The 19,609-nt window shown below is 52.0% G+C and overlaps 1 protein-coding gene across 4 annotated transcripts in view; it reads right to left on the bottom strand.

Moving 5' to 3' along the window:
- The window catches only part of Zmiz1 (zinc finger MIZ-type containing 1), a 200,168-nt gene that overhangs the window by 117,926 nt on the left and 62,633 nt on the right, over positions 1-19,609 (bottom strand). For 3 of the 4 annotated variants that reach the window (XM_034499099.2, XM_034499096.2, XM_034499097.2), the window contains exon 3: positions 5,779-5,858. The gene's annotated coding sequence lies outside the window, so the exon portion shown is untranslated. Of the gene's footprint in view, positions 1-4,308; positions 4,388-5,778; positions 5,859-19,609 lie in introns of all 4 variants that reach the window. The other variant, XM_076931262.1, reaches the window with a different exon arrangement.

Raw genomic sequence — 19,609 nt, 5'->3', positions numbered from 1 at the left:
AGCACATTTGTCCCTAAAACACACAGTTCAGCCAGGTGTCATGCTACATCACTCTAAACCACGGGGGTAAAATTGGCATTGAGCTCTCTAGTGACCAAACAGCCACCGGAAGAGCCAACGGAGGTGGCTGTGATATGGGTGACCATATTAGCTGTCTTTAAGGCCACTTGGGAAAAGCCACATAACCTAAAGGATGTTAGGATCACCTACAAAAGAAAATACCCTACGTCGTCTTCAGGTTCTGGCTCATGAGAGTCTCCCAGGGTCATTCCTTGCCACCCAAAAGCTTTTGGCCTCAGAGTGTGGTGACTAGGAGACAACCAAGTACAGGATGTTGAGAGATAGGCAGGGTGGAGGGGCTTCAAGGGGACATGTGGAGGGGAGAGGACCTCTCAGTGAGTGTCATTTTGAGCTAGAGTGTCCTGCAGAGTAGTGTCCAGACGGAAGGGTACTGCAGGAGAAGACCACAGAGATTATCAAGTGGAATAGCTGCACCAGCTCTGAGCAAAACCCCCAAAGACGGTCCCTGACATCTGAGAGAAAAGAGGTGCTCAAACAAACTGCAGCAGATGAGACATGCTGGACAGGAGACAGGGATGTGAGGGGTGAGCTTCTGAGTGACCCAAGGGCATGTTCTCTCTTAAGTGGCAGAGTCACCCAGCAGCCAGAGTGAAAAGATGCCCCTGGAACCATATAGACACCATTGTCCTTTCGTTTCCTTTGTACTGAGATAGACGAGAACTGAGAAACCCATTGAGGGACCCAACCCTAGGAAGCAGGGGGTGAACGGGCAGATGCTGCTTTGAAGAACTCACACTGTTACCTGCCAACCCTACACACAGCCTCAGAGCATGTCTTAGTTCAGCCCTCCAAACACTGAAAGAACTAAACAGATGAAGCCTTGCTGCCATCCCTGGGAAGATGAGGACACATGGGCTTCCTGAGACCCTTCAGCACCAGAGTGCCAAGTGCCATGTTGGGAATGTGGCTCAGAGTGGCACTTGCCTTTAAATCCCATGAGGCTGGAAGATGATAAATTCAAGGCTTGCCTGTACTATACGGCTCAGTTTGAGGCCTGCCTGGCAGAGCAGAAAGAACTTATCTCAAAATACACACACACACACACACACACACACACACACACACACACACACACACAAGGCTAAGGGCTTAGGGTATAGCTCCATGGTAGACCATGGCAGACCGCTTACTTAGCATGTACAAAGCCCTGTGCTAAGTCACTAGTCCTCAAAGGGGAAGACGGCGGACAGCTGGCTTAAAGGAACAGAAGCAAGTGAAAGCCAAGGGATGGAGGTTTGAGGACTTTAGAAGCAGGGTCTGTGAATCTCAGTGAGGAGAGAGGGAAAGGGAGTTTCCAACTCAGTATACACTCAAAGCAGAGAGGAGGAGGCAAGTCCAAGGCAGAGGAAGCCCTTTGGAGGAGAGTGAGCCAGCACGTGAACCTTCCATGGCTCACCACAATGCTTGAGCAGAAATGACTCCAGGGAGTGAGTTCCCATCTCCACTTTAGGCTCATGACATCTTCTCTGACACCAGCATCTTCAATCCTCCTGGGATCCTGAGTTAGAGGGCACACACCCTTGGGACACCTCTGCAGTTTAGAATGCTTGCTGGGAGGTGAGAGGCATGGAGGTCAGACACACTTCTTTCCCAGGAGGTCAGGGTTTGACTCTCTCAGCCCCCTGTTTAGAGGCTAAAAGGGATGAGGGTCAAGGGCAGAGCTGTGTACTCAAGCCTGTAATGGTTGGTTGGGGCTCGGGAGCCCCCCCCCCCCACTTACCCAAGCTCACTGTGGGATATGGGATAGAATCTACATAAGGTCTCCCTTCTAGATATAGTGACTTTCTACCCTAAACGTTTCTGCCATATTCCTGCTGGCCTCATCCACCTTTATGACCTCAGGCTCAGGTTCTGCCAACCCCCCCTCCCCCAACAAAGACTTAGCTCTCACCCCTAACTGCAAAATGAGGAAGCCAGACCCTTCAAGCCTAACCCGGCTACTGTGTTCTCAAGAGCCACAGCATTGACCGAACAGTGAGAGCTGTGTGCACTGAGAAGACTCAATATGAAACAGAAATGTAAAACATCTGCCCCATGAACCCAATAGATTATCATTCCGATACACGATCAATGTCAAACAGTGTAACAGGTCCCAAGAGGGTGTGGTGAAAGCACGGGAGAGGAAGGGCCCAGACTTCAGAAGAGGGAGCAAGCACTCAGCGTCCCTCAGACACAGACGTCTGATCTTGCTTCACACAGGAAGCACGGACTGATGCAGGCCACAAAGTAGCCAGTGCGCAGAATCAGGAAAGGGCACTGCTAGATAAGGACCACAGGGCGCGGTGCAGTGTGGGAAGGCATAGTGAGGGCCAGGGGAGCTCCAGCCCAGGGCACTGGCAGAGGCTGGTCTGTGATGTGGCTAGCAAGGAGGTTGTGGCCAGAGGGCAGAAGCTTCCATGCCAGGCTGACTATGCCAGGCACACAGTAAGCACTTCCAGGAAGATACCAGGCAGAGACTCTCCCGAGGGTGAGCAGGTCACCGATATTCCTAGGTCTGTAGTTTTCTGGTAAGTCACCTCCAGCTCTCTTTCCCTTGGGAGAGGATAGTTTATTTATTGATGAACACATGCACACTCTCATTGGGCAGCCAGTTCCTGCACACCTCACTTCTAATTATAGCAAAAATTTCAATAATGCTGCAGGGAAACGCAGGTTTCCAAAGACCCTGATAGTGGGTGCGAGTCCTTTGTCTTCATCTCTGGGCTAGGAGGTCCTCCTCCATTCCAAGTGGCCAGCATAGCAAGACCAAGTGAGAGAGGAGATAGTACTGTCCTATTTCCAGTCACATAAGCAATGCTGCCTCCTAACATCTGTGAATGGTAATGTCAGCCTGTGGACCCATTGCTGTACCCTGTGCTATGGCCAGAAGCATCACCTTCTTGGGTCTGCATACCAGCTTCCTCAGGTGCCTGCATCAAGGGAGAAACAGAGTCGGATAAGCTGGGCCAAGGGTGGCGGTTAGGAACCCAGGAGGGCCTAACAATGCTGAGGCTGGATGAGAAGACAGAGCAGAGGAACTGCTGAGTGCCTGGCAAGGAAAGAGTGGCTCGGATGAAGGAGCATAGAGGTGAGGAGAGACTGGGCTCAGCTGGCCAGTCTGGGCAAAGTGGGGAGAGTGGCCATGCTAAGGAGGAGAAGGTCATGTGTGGTCTCTGGGGAAAGGAGGGCCAAGGAGAAGGGTGGAGATAATGCAGTCACTGGGAGGAGGGGCTGAGATGGAAACAGTGTCACGTTACACCAAATCTGACCAGCAGATGGTGCCTAGGTCTGAGACCCTACCTCTAAGATGCAGAGGTACCATTGATACCCAGAGAATAAACAGCCTTGTCACAGCAGTTCAGCCTCAGGAGCTTAGGCTTTTTTTCCATTCTGTTCAGTTCTGGTACCAAGGCCACAGGGCCAGTCCAGGGATCAGCTACTGTGGTCTTGCATCTTGCCAGGGTCATCTTCCTGCAGCCTTCCCCAAGGGTCCATCATGCTCCTGTTTAGACTCAGGGATGTTCCAGGACCCCAGGCCACAGCCCGAATGCCCCAAGCACAACTCTAGCTTACGTGCTATCTTCATAGCCATGACTCCTAGAAAGTTGAACTTGAAGATGCCCAGGCAGGGGCTCTGACCATCCTGCCCAAAATGCACTGTCCTGTCACTTAGAAAGTGACTGAAAGAATATATCACCTTGCTGTCACTCCATACTGCAAAAGAACTATAGCCTGTGCCACTTCCTTCACTGATGTCAGCTCACTACCAACCAAGATGGTCTAGTCACTCAGTAAAATATCACCAGGGCAGCCCCTGTGTGCCAGGCACTGGGACACAGCCACGAAACACTTGTCTAGTCTGCATCTACCCTTAACCTACTTTACAGTGGTGAGCCTGAGTTCAGAGGGAGGCAGTGACTTCCCAGAGTCACCTGGGTGTTGGCCAAGAATGAGACTTCTCCCTGCTGCAGATGCTGACCACAGCTACTGGCCACCACCCCCACCCACTGTTTCTAGGGCACAGAGGTATCGATTATCAGCCCTACCTTGGAAAGGGTTCCTTTTTTTTTCCACCAAGGCTTTCTTTTTCCCCCCGCCCTTCTTTTAAAGAATAAACTTGAAGCCATTCCCATGATTAATTACCAGCTGCCTGATGCTCCGCCACTGGCAATTTCTGGAAAGGGAATGAATTACCTTGAAAAACATCCGAAAAGAGAACCCACCGTGAAGGAGAATCAAAAAGGTTACCTGGCAGTCCGTGTGGATTCTTCTAGCTGGACTGGACTGCTGGTAGGCCCCGCTGGAGAGGGGAGCAGGGTGGCTGGCCCTGTCAAAGAGGGGCATGTGCAGCCTGTTGGGGAGTGGGGCAAAGCTTCTGGCTCCAGAGAGCAGTATGGGGAGGCTGAAGCAGCAGTGGTGGAGGTTGCTTTCCCTGAATCTATATAGACCCTCCCTGATCTCTGTCCTCTGACATCACATGTTGCTTAATTCCTACAGATCTCAGTTCAAATCCCACCCCACCACTTACAGCTCATTGGGGTTTTTAAACCGCAGAGCCTCTGGAAAATAAGGCATTACACCAACCTCCTCTAGGGACTCTCGAGGCGGGGAGGGGAAGTGTGTATTCTAAGGGCACAACCTAGATACTAGAAGAGCAAAAATTTAGCACCACTAGAGGCTTCTCAGAATTCTAGCTGGCCTGTCTGCCATGATGGTGATAGTCATGCTAATTCTAGGATAAGAACACTCACTCTTGCTGTAGGGGTTTGGCTGACCTACAGTCATACAGCTGGGAAGCAGAGATCTGGGGCTTCTGCAGCAGAAACAGTACCATAGTCCAGGTCCCCAGTTGTCCTGCTGCTTACCAGCCTTGCCCTGGGACTGCTGGAACACTGTACTTCACAGAAAAGCTCCAGTTATCTGGGCAGAGATCTCCACTCTCCCAGAGTAGCCCAGGGACATGATGCCCTGAGACAAAGGGCTCTGGGCCAACGAGCATATGTGTAAGGCTTCTGAACCCTCTGGGTTGAGAGCCAGAGAGCCAAAGAGTAAATAGAGATTACACAGGTATCTTTGGTGGAGAGCCAAGTGTGATCAGCTCTGAAATGGCATCCTGGGATGAGGCACACTGGTATCCAGAAGCTCTATACTGAGGCTTGGTCCCCAACATTCTCATGAGCTCCCTGAGGGATAGGCCTAAGCTCCCCATCAGACTAGGTGGCCTGTTTGTACCCATCCTGGTACTGCTGGGGGTGTCCCTGTGCACATCCCTCATCATGCCACTCCCATTTGACAGACATGTAAACTGAGGTATTGAGTTCAAGGTTCCAGTGGACAAGTGCCAGAATCACACTCTGAAGCTAGCAGTGGTCACCGTGGCAGTGAGCATGCCTCTTTGCCATTCAGGTCACTTTTTAGGGATAGCCATGTTCCATTGGTGTTCAAGAGCACCACTGTTCACATAATGATGCTGTGCTGAGTCTGGGGATGTCAGGCCTGCATCCCAGCACTCTCTACGCCATCTCAGCAGCTGAGAAACATCAAGCCATAGGCTATGGACCATGAGCTGAAGGGAGCATTTGTTGGGACACGATGACATTCAGCAAAGGTGACGGCACTGGATCCCACTGTGAGGGCTGAGAAGGCCCAGCGTGGCTCAGACTAATAGAGGACCCCAGCCCTGCCTCTGGGAGCTAGGAAGCAGAAATGTTCACCTACCTCAGCGAGCCAAGAGTCACTAGTGTTCCTGCACTGGTCGGCCACTCACAGCCCTTCCACTTCACTCAAGGTCCATCCTCCTGTAAAGAGAGGGCGTGGTTAGTGTGTCCAGCTCCTGCAGGACCCGCAGTGCTGAGCACATTGCCACAACTAATACCAGAGGGGAAGGTTGGCAGGCAGAACAAGCTGACAGACAGGAGCCTCGGGGGTGTGTCATGGGGTGAAAGGCAGGACCAGACACCCAACCTCTGCAGACTTCAGTCTCCCAGTCCAATGGATCTCCACCTCCTGCCCCTCTCTCCTAGACGATCCAAGAGGAAGTGGTGACACTCCCTCATTCACTCAACAAACATGGCATGAACGCCCAGGCTGGGACAGTGGTCGGTTGTTGCTTCAACAGCTAATGACAAAATACTAAACCTAAGTAATATCTGATGTAGAGAGAAGTGCAGGGGCTACCCCACAGAGACTCAAGGGGTAGAGGGAGTGGGAATGTGAAGGATGAGCCAGAAAGGCAGGCCAAGATTCAGGGAACAGTTTCTGTGTAAAAAGAACAGTAGAAGCAAAGTTTCTAGGTGGTGTGGAGGTGTGGAGGAACAGAGGTATACAGAGTGGGAGGCATGAGCTTCTGGCAGAGATGAAGGGACGGTAGGGGTGAAACAGAGGGAGAATGATCCCAATTCCAGTTTGGGAAGAGTTCTTATGGCGGCTGAGGGAGAAGAACTTGGATGAGAAGAAGGAGGTAGGGAGACCAGCCGGGGCTGCTCCAAGATCTTCGAGGGCAGAGCAGATCTGGAGAGCAGTTACCTCTGCTGGCAGCATGGTGACATGGGGCAGGGTTATCCTTACTGTGTGGTCTCTGGCTGCACCCCCCCCCTTTCCCTGGGCGCTCATAGGTACCCAGGAGGCTCTCTGGTAGAGTGGGAGATGCAGATCCCCATCCACTTGAGGTTTTGGCTCTGGGAAGGCAGTTCTGAGGCTGGGAGCAAGTGTTGTGCCCCCCTGGGCCAGCACACTTGCCTCTGCGTCCTGGGAATGCTGGCTCCAGGGCGGCATGTCTCTCAGAGCAGGGAGGCCTGGCTGATGGTGAGGCAGGTGGTGCTAGCCCTGCATCCTGGCTTCTCCTTTTGCCTGGCCCAGGCTTTCTCACTGTCCAGCAGGCACAGCTGCCAGAGACTCCTGAGCTCTGGGCTTCAGGGTACTGTCTCTAATCAAAAGAACTTGGTTCAAACCCCAGGCTCACCGTCTCTAATTATGTGTGTCTGGCATATAGTTCTTAAACCTCCCTGCCTGTTTCTTCAATTGTAGGGGCATAGGTGCATGTGTCCCTATGAGACACAGACTATGTAAGGCAGTGCATATAGGATGTGGGCCCTTGTCTACTAGAGCAGACATGAATCACCCTGTAGGGGCCAGTGCAGGGTTCTATACAGCACAGAGTTCCAGAGCCAACAGTCAAGCCAACGGGTCACCTCTTAGACTCTGGCTCTCAGAGTCAACATAAATAGACTTTGGTTTCTGTAGTTGCAATGTTCATTTTACAGAGGAGGAAACTGAGGACCAGAGTTTCATACACAGCAGCTGTTGGGCTGGGCTGGGGAGGGAATGGGCCTCCTGCCTCCTGCCACCCACAGCACGGGCGTTTCCTGAAGTCTAGTTGGCCAGCAGAGCCGCTGACAAAGAGAAAATGATTATTTTGGCAGTGGAGACAGAAGCCGGAGTGGGAAAGGCCTTGCTCATTTGGTGGGTGTTATCCAGGCCTTAAGGATGCATGCCTGCCAGGCCTGCTGCTCAGGGTGCATGGCTCTCACTCAGGCACCTAGCTCAGCAGACACATGCCCCCAGCCCCTGCAGCCCTAGTACCTCAGTGTTAGACATGTGCATAGGGGCAAACAGGCCAGAGAGGGAAGGGGGACAGGTGGAGGACACTGAATTTGAGCTCTGGCCTGGGTCAGGGGTATGAGCCTGCATTATATCTGAAGAGACAGGAGCTGGAGACTGGTGTTTATTGAATCCATACTGTGGGGTCACGATGGCTGGAATTAGCTTCAGAAAAATGCTCTTTAATTTATGTTCAAGGCCCAGAGAAGTTCCCTAACTGCCTAAGGTCAAGCAGCTACTACAGAGTTAATAAACATAACAGCCTGGCCCTGGAAGTCATTCAGTAGTCCTGCTCAGGGCAAGTGGATCTGAGGCCCCTCACCCTACAGAAGGAGGCTCAGATAACCAGGAGCTTGCATGAGGCTGTGGACACAGAAGAGACACAGTGCCTGACCCACTAAGTCCTGCTAGTGTCCTCTGCTCTGGCTTCCAGCCCGCATGAGCTTGGACACCTATGAAGGCCAAGGACAGAAGACAAGAGGTAACTTGTCCTTGGCTGCTCCCAGACAGTACAAACCGCAGGGTAAATAGCAGGTCTGAGAGGCACTGTTTTCTTCCTCAAAGGCCTTTGGTATCACGGAGGGTTGTGGGCAGTAGGAGCTCACCCTGGTTTCCTGTGGATGGGGACCTATGGGAGGAGTGGGGGCGAGACTCCAACCACAAAGCAGCTTCCACCAGTGACAGAGAAGGCCATACAGAGCCACGCCCATCTTGGTGAGCAGGATTCCAAAGCTCCAGACAGGGAATGTGGTCATGGGAGGTTTCATCACAGCAAGAGAGTGAGCATGCCCTGGTCGGTCTTGCACAAGGCAGAGATCACGGGAATGGAACTGTCCCAGGGCCAAGATAGATTCCCTCAACCATTGCCAATTTACTATCTTCACCTATTCCAAGGATCCCCAGGAAGAACTGGGGATTGTTTTGGTGGAGACCACAGTCTGGATTGGAACCCTGGCTTGGTCTCTGTGGTTACATCAGAGGGCAGGGATGGGTAGAGCTGTGGTAAGTCCCTGTTTTTTCTATTTACTGCTGGGTCATCTTGAGCAAGTTAATCAGCCTCTCTCAGCCCCTATCTCCTTTCTAAATAAGGGACACCATTTGCCTAAGCTGCTCCCCTGCAAGGGAGGCTCCAGGCTGGTGTGGATCTTTGCTTAAGCATGAACATACCCAGACCAAGTGTAGGTAGATAGTCAGTCCTTGCAGTGTGTGGAGCAGTCCAGCCTGCAACCCTGAGGGCTGAGCCAGACACGAGGTGCTCACAAGATGTGGAGGAGGAGTTCTAAGAATGGTGGACACAGCACCTTTGGGGTGTACAGAACTGCTCCAGTCACAAGTGGCTAAGTGGGCACAGAATCTCCATCATATGGGCTCACCCATTCCCAGAAGACCTGGGACAATGAACCTCCCCACACTCAACTTTTAGTGCCTGATCTGGATAGAAAATCCATCCTACCCCACTTTACAGATGGTCCTGATGCTGCAGAGCTGATATGCCAAAGGCTGGGGGCGGGGGTAAGGAATGGGTCCCCCCTTGGGCCCTCCTAGACTCTTCATGAGGACAGGGATTTCCTCACCTGGGAGATTTGTATCGCCATACAACCCCTGAGGTGACCCTGAGCTCAGGCCATAGTCTCTCCTTGGAGGCTAGGGTTGGCTCCAGAAACAAGGCAAATATTTACCCCAGATGGTTATCCAAACCTTATCTGAAGCTCTGCCTCCTGCATTCTTGGAATACATGTTCCCTGACCTCACACTCACTGAGCTGAGCTGTGGCTTGGGGATCTGGACTGGGATAGCCTGACTCAGGCTCCAGAGCTAGGGAGAGCCAAGGTCTGCTGGCTGGAAGGCTAGAGCTGCCTCAAACCTTCCCCCTATGCACCCACAAGGGATGTTCCAGGATGTTCTTGGAGAAGTGCACATTGGCAGGAGCCACCCACAGGCCTACCACAGACTTCTGGCCAGTGGCTAACTTTGCCCAGAAAGGGGTATGGATGAGATGCCTGTTGATAGCACTGGAATGTATGATTCAGGGTGAGTGACAGAAAACATACACACACAGGGACACACACACACACACACACACACACACACACACACACACACACAGAGTGTGGCCTAGTCTGCTACCAAAAGAATCCTCCCACCTGCTGGCTCTTCCTCAACAACTCTATGAGCTCCCTCTCAGCCCTTGGCATGGTCCTGAGGTCTCATAATGGGAAGGTTCCATTAAGCAGACCTAAAGTTACACATCCCAAGGTGAAAGCCTTTGGCCAAAAGCAGCAGAATTTTAATGTCCCACCTCACGCTGTACCTTCAGCATTGCTGTTGTTGTCATCTCATGGATCCTGGGTACCTTTACTCACTGAAAGACCACCTGCATAATGCGGCCTTCACAGAGATGGCCCTCCCTGCCCAAGATCTTTCTAGAGCTCTCAGAACATCTAGAACACCCAGTGTTTCTTTCTCTTTGCATAATTAGAGCTGAGCAGCTATCTATATTTTGGGCCATGAAGGCCACAAGGAAGGACTTGGCTGTCCTCATTCCAGGCAGGGTGGAGTTGCAGCATGGTTGGGAACTACTCGGCATCTCAGAGCAGATTTGGGGGTACCTCACTGGCCTCCAGAAGCAGGTGACAAACAGGTGGACTAATGGCTCAGGTTGAGAACTCATGGGCAGAGATGCCTAAGAGTAATCATTAGGAGGCCTTTGGTCTAAGAACTTCTCACAGACTCTCAAGCAGTCCAAGGAAGCCTGTTGTTGAGCCCTGCCCTGCCCTGTATCAAAGCAGGGCTTGGTCCTCTGACCAGGGAGCCAGAGATGGGGCAGGAGCAGTAGGCTGACCTTCTGGGCAGGTGATAGCTGCAGACCAGGGCAGTTACCTGCCTCCTGGGCCCTCAGAGAGGCCTCTGAGCATCAGGGAATGTTCCAAGCTGTTCTTGAGATAGGCACATTGGCAGGAACCACGCACAGGAGAGACATCCTATGAAACTCATGTCATACTCTAGAGCCTCCAGGAACCTAAAGATGTGGTGCTGGAGGAGGGCAGGGTCACTGAGCTGTCAACTGACTCTACTAATCACTGTTATCTACTCGTTTCTCCCTCAGAAATTTCCTTCCTTTCTTTAACAAATTACTCAAGATAACACATATAGGAGAGGCAACCAGAAGTGAAGGAAGGCAAGAAAGCTGATTAGAACAGGTAGGGGTGGTGTGTGTGTGTGTGTGTGTGTGTGTGTGTGTGTGTGTGTGTGTATGTGTGTGTTCGTCTGTCTGTCTGTCCATACATGCCTCTAACCAGTCCATCCATCATACATATGGGCCTGGATTACACTGGGGCTAGGAGGCATACTACCCTGGGCTTAGGATTAGCCACAGAGTGCTAGGGCTGAGGTTGCTGCTCTAGGGTTATCAGGGGTATCAGGCAGCTATATACATGAGACAGAGGCTCAGACTAATTTCATCCCTGCAACCCTGCATTGCTCTGGTTTGAGTGACCCAGCACCATCTTGCAGAGAACCCTGCTGGCCAGAAACTCTTTGCTCACCCTCTATATTGTTTGCAGGCTCAAAGGGTTGATTCTGCCCATCCTACCTGTTTCTCACAAGTGCTCTGACCATGGGACACACACAGCTTTCTGCTCTTTGCCCAAGCCACCCTCACTTCTGAAGGTGGTGCTTGTCTAGAGAGAGTTCTACCCAAGATCAAACAGGGTGAAAGAGAACCCTAAAGTTAGGACTTGGGCCCAGGATGAGGACTGACTTCCCTTTCCTGACTTCTGCACCAGATCCCACCAAGACCAAGAAGAGAGATGGAAGACTCACTCAAAAGTCTCCAAGTGTCACGGCCAACACTCCTAAGCATCAGAGACCCATGGCTCTGGTATATGGCTCCTCATTCTGGGGGGAAAGGGACAGGCTTGCCTCTCTCCAGCCCATCAAAGAATCAATTTTTCCTTTGACCCAGCTCAGAACACATGACAGACAGCATGGTGTGACTAGATGGCGACTTCATCTCTGCCACTTCCTGAGCTCTGTGGTGCTGGGCAAGGAACTTCTTGGGGACTGCTTTCTCATCCATAAGAGGGCAGTCCTTGAGAGCCTTCCTGTACTGTAGAAGGCATCATGCAATTCTACCACAAGGCTAAGATATGCTTAGTATGATATTTACTACAGATGTAATAGATACAAAAGAGGGTCATGTTCAGTGGGAGGCCCCAGACCCTAATCACAGAAATAGAGATCCAGTCCCTTCCATGGCTACCGCAGCAGCAGGTCCAGATGGTCTGTGCCAGGGTTGCTTGCTCTTGGAAGAGGACCTGCTTCCCTTTCCACTGGATCAGCCACAGGCTCTAGACAACCTCTAGACACATGCTGGGCAGCAGTTCCCTTTTATGCAGGCCACTGCAACACACCTCAAGGATGCCACAGCGACCTCTCCTTTTCTAGGAGCCATGGTCTTGCTCAGAAGGGAACCTGGTCCAGGGTGGCCAAGATATGCGTTTGGAACCCACTCAGGAACTTTTCACTTTCAATGCTACAGACCATAGAAGAAGTTTTATCTCTTGGCTCTGCTTGCCGCCCCTCTACCCCACTGCTGACCTGGGACTGTTCAGGAGGTGCACCCTCCCCCTATCTCTGGGACCTTCAACCTGTGGCATTAACAGCCTGACAGAAGTTCTGAGAACAGCGCTGAAGGTGTCTGAACCTGTCATCTTATACAGGGGGAGGCAGGAACACAGAGATGTATGAAGGAGTATCTCTCTATCTCTCTCTCTCTCTCTCTCTCTCTCTCTCTCTCTCTCTCTCTCTGTGTGTGTGTGTGTGTGTGTGTGTGTGTGTGTGTGTGTGTGTGTGTGTTTAGGGGGTAGAGAACAACCAAGGAGCCAGAGAGCCAGTCTTGACCTACAAATAAGCAAGTGGTCCTTCCTCAGTCTCCTCATCTGGAGCCATCAATGGATTAAGGCCTGGATGAGTTGGCTTCAAATGCATGACTGGTTCAAGAAGCTCAAGAAGCTTCAGCACTGGAAACTGTGTTCTCTATGATTTCTACCTCCACCCCCGAGCAGTCACAATCCCTACCAGGCAGGCATCCCTTGAGGATGCTGGCCACATGTGCCTGGAACTAGTGTTTGGAGCCCAGGCTTATAAACTCCAGACAAAGGAAAGCCCTTGTTCTTGTTAAGGCCCTAATGTCACCCAGGCCAGGATGGAATCCTGTCTTCCTTGTGGCCTCAGTCTGTATGGCCCTAAGCCTCAATTTCCTTCATGATGTGACAAGGAGAGAGAAGGTATTACTGAGGACCCAGCTTTCTTTCCACGGGTAGTCAGTGAGTCTGACAGAGGCAGCTGAAGGACTAAATAAGTGGTCATTGCACTTCACCCCACAGTTTGTCCCCAGGCACTTCACCAACTCAGCTTTGCCTTGTTTGGTCAGTGCTGGAGTTTGTGTCCAGCCTTTACCTTTCACCGTTTCCTAACCTGGTCCAGCTGCCTCCCATTCCCTGAAGTTTCTAGCTGGCCAACTGCTGGGGAGGAGGGACAATGTTTACTCAGTGCCCAGGTGGCTGGATAAACTCTAGGAGGAGAATAACACTCAGCAGAGTGCTGGGCAAAGAAGGGCATCCCTGACCTGCTTTACTGTGCATGGCCAGAAACTAGCTAGGCCTGCCTTCCTCGGTGCCCTAGGCCTGGCTCTGGATAGTGCCAGTGTGTTTCAGCCTCTGCATCTTCCGGCACCAATTATGGATGTGATGTCAGCTCATCCATCCATGAGCCAGGGCACACCCATTACAGGTTGCCTCCCTGTCCTAGAGGTTCCTGTGATCCCTAAGAGCATGCCAGCCAGGCCTCCTTGCGGGCATAAGGTGCCCTTCTCTGCAGAAGCTGGGATGTTCCCCCTGTTTGTTCAGGGGAGGCTCTCATCCTAGCAATTTGAAGGCCATGTCAGGGTGAGGAGTGACACCCCCACCTGCCCATCCATCCTTAGTCTGGTGGAACACACACCCTGGGGGCCTGGAAGGCACAAGGATATTGCTTGAGGTGAGTAGTCTCTTCATGCTGCTTAAACACCCCAATATTACGGTTTGAACATGTTCCCACAATCTATGTGTTCATGGCTTGGAGGTGGGGCCCTCATGATGGCATTAGTGGTATCACAGAAAAGCTCAGTCTTGCTATGGAGCTCTTTCTACCTCATTGGGAGGTCCTCGGCAGATGCTAACACTATACACTAAGACTTCCCAGCTTCCAGAAATGTGAGTCAAACTTTTATTTCTTCTAAACTCTTTGGTCTCAAGTAGTTTGTTATAGCAACAGAGACAGAGCAAAGCAAGGACTTAGATGGACACAAAGAAGCAGAGATGGCTACAGTGTTTCCTGCTATGTTTAGATTAAAGAGACAGTGAGCTGACACATGGTGTTTACTACTTCTCCCCAAGCCTAGTCCAAAGATACTGTTTATACATAGGATCTCACTGTGAACACACATATATACCCCCCTACACACAAAGCAATTTAATGAGATGGGCACTGGCATTCCAATTGCACAAATGAGGAAATATGGGCTCAGGTACTTGCTTAGTGTCAGGTACTTGCTTAGTGTCAGAAAGTGGTAGTGCTGGATTCAGTACTAGCTTTGGGCTCTGTGAATTGAGTCCACAGGACTGGCATCCATCTCAGGGGCTCTTGGGGAAAGTAGAGAGGACATCCACCAGAGGCTACCATAATCAGAAGTGCCCAGCCTGCTGCAGGTTACACCCAAGGACCTGCCTTCACTGGTCTGAGGCCATTATCACTCAAAATTGTCTGGAGTCTTCCCTGAGGCCAGAGCTGAGAGCTCTCAAGTGCCCATAGTCACTCCATTCCACTCTGAATAGAGTTCCGGGATCGAGGGCACCACACCAGGTTGGGAGACCCTGGGGCCTGGAGCTGAACCTCCAGATTCTCAGACCTGGGTTGTTTTGAGCTTTTGGACGCACCATTGTCCCGTCCTGAGGAGCAGCCCACGTATGTGGGTGAGAAAAGGCAGCCAGCAGGAGAAGCCAGCCCAGCATGCAGTCTGATGACACACACGCTCAGCAATATTGACTCATAACCATCCATCCTGTGACTCCACCCACTACCAGTACTCCTGGGTTGTACCCAAAACTCTGTGCAGCAGGCAGAGTGCCTCCCACAAAGACCAGAGAGCCAAGGTGCTTGCTCCACCCCCTCTCTTTGTGTGTGTGTGTGTAACAATGGGGTTCACCTAGGGGGTGGGTGGGGCAGGGAGACACCCAAAGGAAGAGGTGAAGAGCATGCTGTCAAGCCTCGGACAACCACTCCAGTCCACAGAAGAGACTGAGGCTGGCCTGGCCCTCTGGTGCTGGCATCCACTCAGGTTAACTTTGTCTCCTCGTGACTCAGGGGCCCTACGCTCAGTGTGCATGCAGGCTTATCACTGCCAATCTCTCTTCCCAAGAACCCATGACTCCTCAGTCTAAGAATGCCAGAGGCACTGTATCGCCTTCCCTCTGCATGTCTGCTCCTGGGAAGGCTCTGGTCCCCCTGGTCAGACTGGCAGAGATCACCCAACAACACCATGCAATGACAAAGGCTCTGTTAGGCTAGGTGGACAGAGTAGATCCTGAGGCTGAGAGGTTTCTTCGTTAAAGACTTCCCCTCTTTTCATCAACTGGTATATGAGTTCAAGGTGCACCCTCCCCCTCCCCCATCTCCCTTAACCCTTCCAAGTCTTAACCCACTTTCCTTGAAGTCCTGACTCTCCCTGGCTGCTTTGGGATCAGACACCCATATACACACTGAACTGGGCTGGTGGCCACCCAGCTTGAGGAGATATCTCAGGTATCTGCTATGAGGGAGAAGAATGGGTTAGAGGTCCTTCTCACAGCACACACAAACACACACATACACACACACGCCTATACATACATACTTAAACATACACACACTTTTATACATAGACACGCACAGGCATACACATACTCACACAGACACACACATGCCTACACGCACATGTACACACTTATATGCACACTCTCTCACACACAGACACACAGACACACACACAGACACACACACATACACACACACACACACACACACACACACACACACACACACACACACAGAGAGAGAGAGAGAGTTTCACACTTTCAGATCCACTGACCTGAAACACCTGCCTGTGAAAGGCAGAGCTCAGACATGGTCCACCTGCTGGGCTGGTAGATGGAAAAAGAGCCCCCCTCATCCTCAGGGATGTGTGAGGGGTTTGTGAGTGGTCACTCAAGTCAGGCTGTTCTCACCAGTCATTAGCTCATCCTCTGCCAAGGGTTTTATTTCACCAACTGCTTACACTAGGCAAAGTGTCTGCTCCACCCTGGCTTTTTACAGATGATACCCAGACTGAACAAGTGACTTGCCCGAGGGGGACCACCAAACAGGTAGCAGATCCTGGACAAAGAATCTGGAATCTGGGCCTTTGGCTTACAGGCCTGCCCTGGGGTTTCTCCAGTGGGCCTGAAGGTCAGTGGTTGTCTGAAGGAGCCCAGTCATACACATGTAGGGTGAGGGCTGGAGCAGGGACAGAAGCCTCTACCCATGGGATAGCGTGGGAGGAGGGAGAGCAGGTCAGGGGCAGGGCATGCCTTCCTTTCTCAAGAGGGTAAGATTCTTGGTGGTGGCTCCCACGGGAATAGGAGACGCTTCAGTCGGGAAGCTTGGGTGGGCCAAGGTAGTGCTTGGGTAGGGCTTCCTGTGGGGGTGACCCATGTGCCTGTGGCCCTGGGGACAGGACACGCTTCATTGTACTTCATCCCTGGGCTAGACCCATCCTCCCACTTCCCCTGGCTTCCTGTCCCATCAATTCCACCGGGCCCAGGGGAGAGGGAGGGCCTCAGAGGCCGCTTCATAAGAGCTGATGCTTTCTGGAGGCAGGACGAACTAGGAAGTCTGGCAGGCTTGGCCACCATGGCCTCTGACCTCTGAGTTTCTGACCATTTGGTTTACAGGATGAGGCCATGATAAAAGTACTATAACTCAGTTTCTTCCCTGGGCATACAACCTTGGACATGGCTGGACAGGGCCTTTGGGAATTGGCTTTGCCTAGTGCTGACAGGTCAGATCACCTGAGTAGCATGCAGGGAAAGGCCCATGGAGTCTCACATGCACACTTGACTCTAGCAGTGTAGGTGACTTCAGCCCATTCTCTATGGCTCACAGGAGTTGGGGCTATACCTACCTAGGCTGGGAGTACAGTAAAAAGGCAAGTTGGTGGCCTGCCCTGGAGGCTTGGGGGATGTAAACACAGCCCCCAGATGCCCCTGGCTTCTCATTGTTCCCCCAGCCAATGGGAGGAAGTTGTGTTTGTTCTTCATCAACTGCTAGACACCAGAGTAAGAAAAGCCTCCTAGCCGGCCTCTAGGCCCACAGCCTTCTTCTGTTCATTGAGAGTGGGAGGGCTTCCCTGGAACCCAGTTCTCCTAATTGTACATGGTACCCGAAGTACCTCCCAACCAAGAGTTAGCCCCAGACCTAACTGGCCCTGGACATCCGGATAGGCGGGAATGTGCATCTGCTAAGCTTTGGCAGAACTGATATGAGCCGCACATTGCCTGACAGTTGTGGACAAGAGGCCTGATTAGACAGTTGGGATTTCTGAGGCAGGAAGCTTGGGAGGGGCTCAGAAATGCTGAAGGCCAATGGTCTGTGGCCTCAGACAAGTAGGGTGGAGGATAGAGGTCAGACTTCAGCCTGGCAGGTGGCCAGCACACTAGAACTACCAGATGACAGTGGAAGCCCGACCTGGAGCCCCAGATGGCAATGTTGGCTCTAGCCTCGTTACTCTGCGTCTGCCCAGTTCAGCACCCATATTCACATGTGACTGGTAAAGTGGCAGCAACCAGCTACACCCCTCTAGATTTTCTCTGTACAGAGGCTCCCTACTTATCTTTTTTTGTGCTGAATATTGTACCCTTAAATGTTATCAGGGCAAAGTCCAGTGATGCCCTGCATGCTCTGAGGTGGCCCTCGGTACCTTCCCATCTTGACACCCAGTACTGAGTGTTCTTCTCCCTCTCAGAACCCAGATAGCTGCATCTCACTTCCTATTACACAGCTGCTTCTTCTAACATGCCTTTTACCTTCTTGACCCCTTTGGCCTATCTGGGAGGCTGTCATTGATTTGGCCATTAATACCTTTAGGGCTGATTTTCCTGGAACACAGGGCTGGCAAGGACACATGCTAAGAAATGTTTGTCAAAGAAAGAAGAGAGGTAAGAGTTAGCCAAGAAGGGGATGTAGACAAGAACACAGGTAGCTCACCAAATGGGACTCCCTCACCACTCAATAGCAACTATACTTCTTCTCCTCCCGGGCCTGGGGGAACAGCTTGGTTCCTAGAAAGACTGGTGTACATGGCAATGACCAAGCGAGGCCCATTTCAGGGCTGTCTTGTATCCTCCTGGAGGGTTCATAGAAGTCCCCAGATGTTCAGAGGTCATCTTGGCCTGCATATCTGTCAGCTGCATGCAGCTGCTCTGGTTCTACCTCCCTGGAGGAAAGGGCCCCTCCTCAGCTGGAAACACCTGCTCAGTCCTTGGTCCTCGAGGAATACAAGTCTCTTACCTGCCTTACTGAGCTCTGACTGGGGCTTCAACATCCTGAACGATGGGAGGTCAGACAGGGCAACTCATGACAAGGTCATAGGGTCTCATGACAAGCTCATAGGGTCTTTACGGTGGAAGGGAATCTCAATCCCCCAACAGGAAGGAAACGTGTCAGATATGGGGTTCCCCAGATGTCCTAGAGAAACTCTTTATCTTCACACAGACCAAGACTTGACACACAGTAGGGACTTAATACACATTCAGTGGCTTTCTGGGTGTGTGTTGGGCCACAACAGTTGGAGGCAGCCTTCTTATACCAACCCCCATCTCTGGCTAGGATGTGGCCTTTTGGCGCTCTGACTTGCCAGAGCTGCCAGCCTCTCTGTGTCGGGGCTGGGAGGGTTTCTGTGGTCAGATGGTGCAAGAGCAGGCTGAAGAGTCTGCTGGAGAGGATATGGACAGAGCTGGCCCCAGTCTGGGAGCTCTAACCCCTGGCTCAGGGCCCTCCACTGTACTACAGGGCTGTCCTCTGTCCTTCACTGCATGGCAGTCTCCTTGCTTCAGCTGGCCTGAACTGGCTACTTCGATAAACAGGGGAAAGGGCAGCCACGTGATGGTCAAGGTTCCCTTGGTCTCACAGTCATGTAGGCATCTACAACCACACACTGTGGGCCAGGTGGCTACAAGGCCCGGCAGTGCCGGCTGGGCCAGCTCAGGTTTCTGAAGGACGAGTGACCAGTGGCCTTTGCTCGCTTTGCTCTTCGCAAACGTTTGTTTTCTGCTTCCTGGCCATACTGGATGGGAAGCCAGGACTGTGTGGTACACAGAGGACAGGATGAGGAGAGGCACATGCCCACCCAGGCCTCTAGCTGCTGTTTTCCTTCCTCCCTCTGCCGCCCAAGGGCAGACACATGCTGGTAGCCCCTCTGGCTTCCAGCAACTGCAAATAATGAAGAATCCCAGAGCCAGGGCTGAGGATGGACTCAAGGCCCAGAAAGGAAGCCTCAGAGACTTGGCAACAGAGTGTTAGCTTCATAGCTGGACTCCATGGCATGACTCTGAGGGTGTTAGAGCTCGTCACCGAGCAGGTACATCTCTAATTTGTGCTTTACTTGCCAAAAATTCCATGGGACAAAGTCTCAAGACTCTCTCTCTCTCTCTCTCTCTCTCTCTCTCTCTCTCTCTCTCTCTCGTGTGTGTGTGTGTGTGTGTGTGTGTGTGTGTGTGTGTGTAGGGTCTGTCTTCTATATACTATCCAGAGACATTCTGACTGCCCTTGCTGGAGTGTGAGTGTCTGCAGCTAGCTTCCACCTGCCCTGGCTCAGGCCTGGCCTGAATATCAAGAC

The sequence above is a fragment of the Arvicanthis niloticus genome, chromosome 3, assembly GCF_011762505.2.
Source record: "Arvicanthis niloticus isolate mArvNil1 chromosome 3, mArvNil1.pat.X, whole genome shotgun sequence".
Taxonomy (NCBI): domain Eukaryota; kingdom Metazoa; phylum Chordata; class Mammalia; order Rodentia; family Muridae; genus Arvicanthis; species Arvicanthis niloticus.
This window is presented reverse-complemented; position numbering and strand designations above follow the sequence as displayed.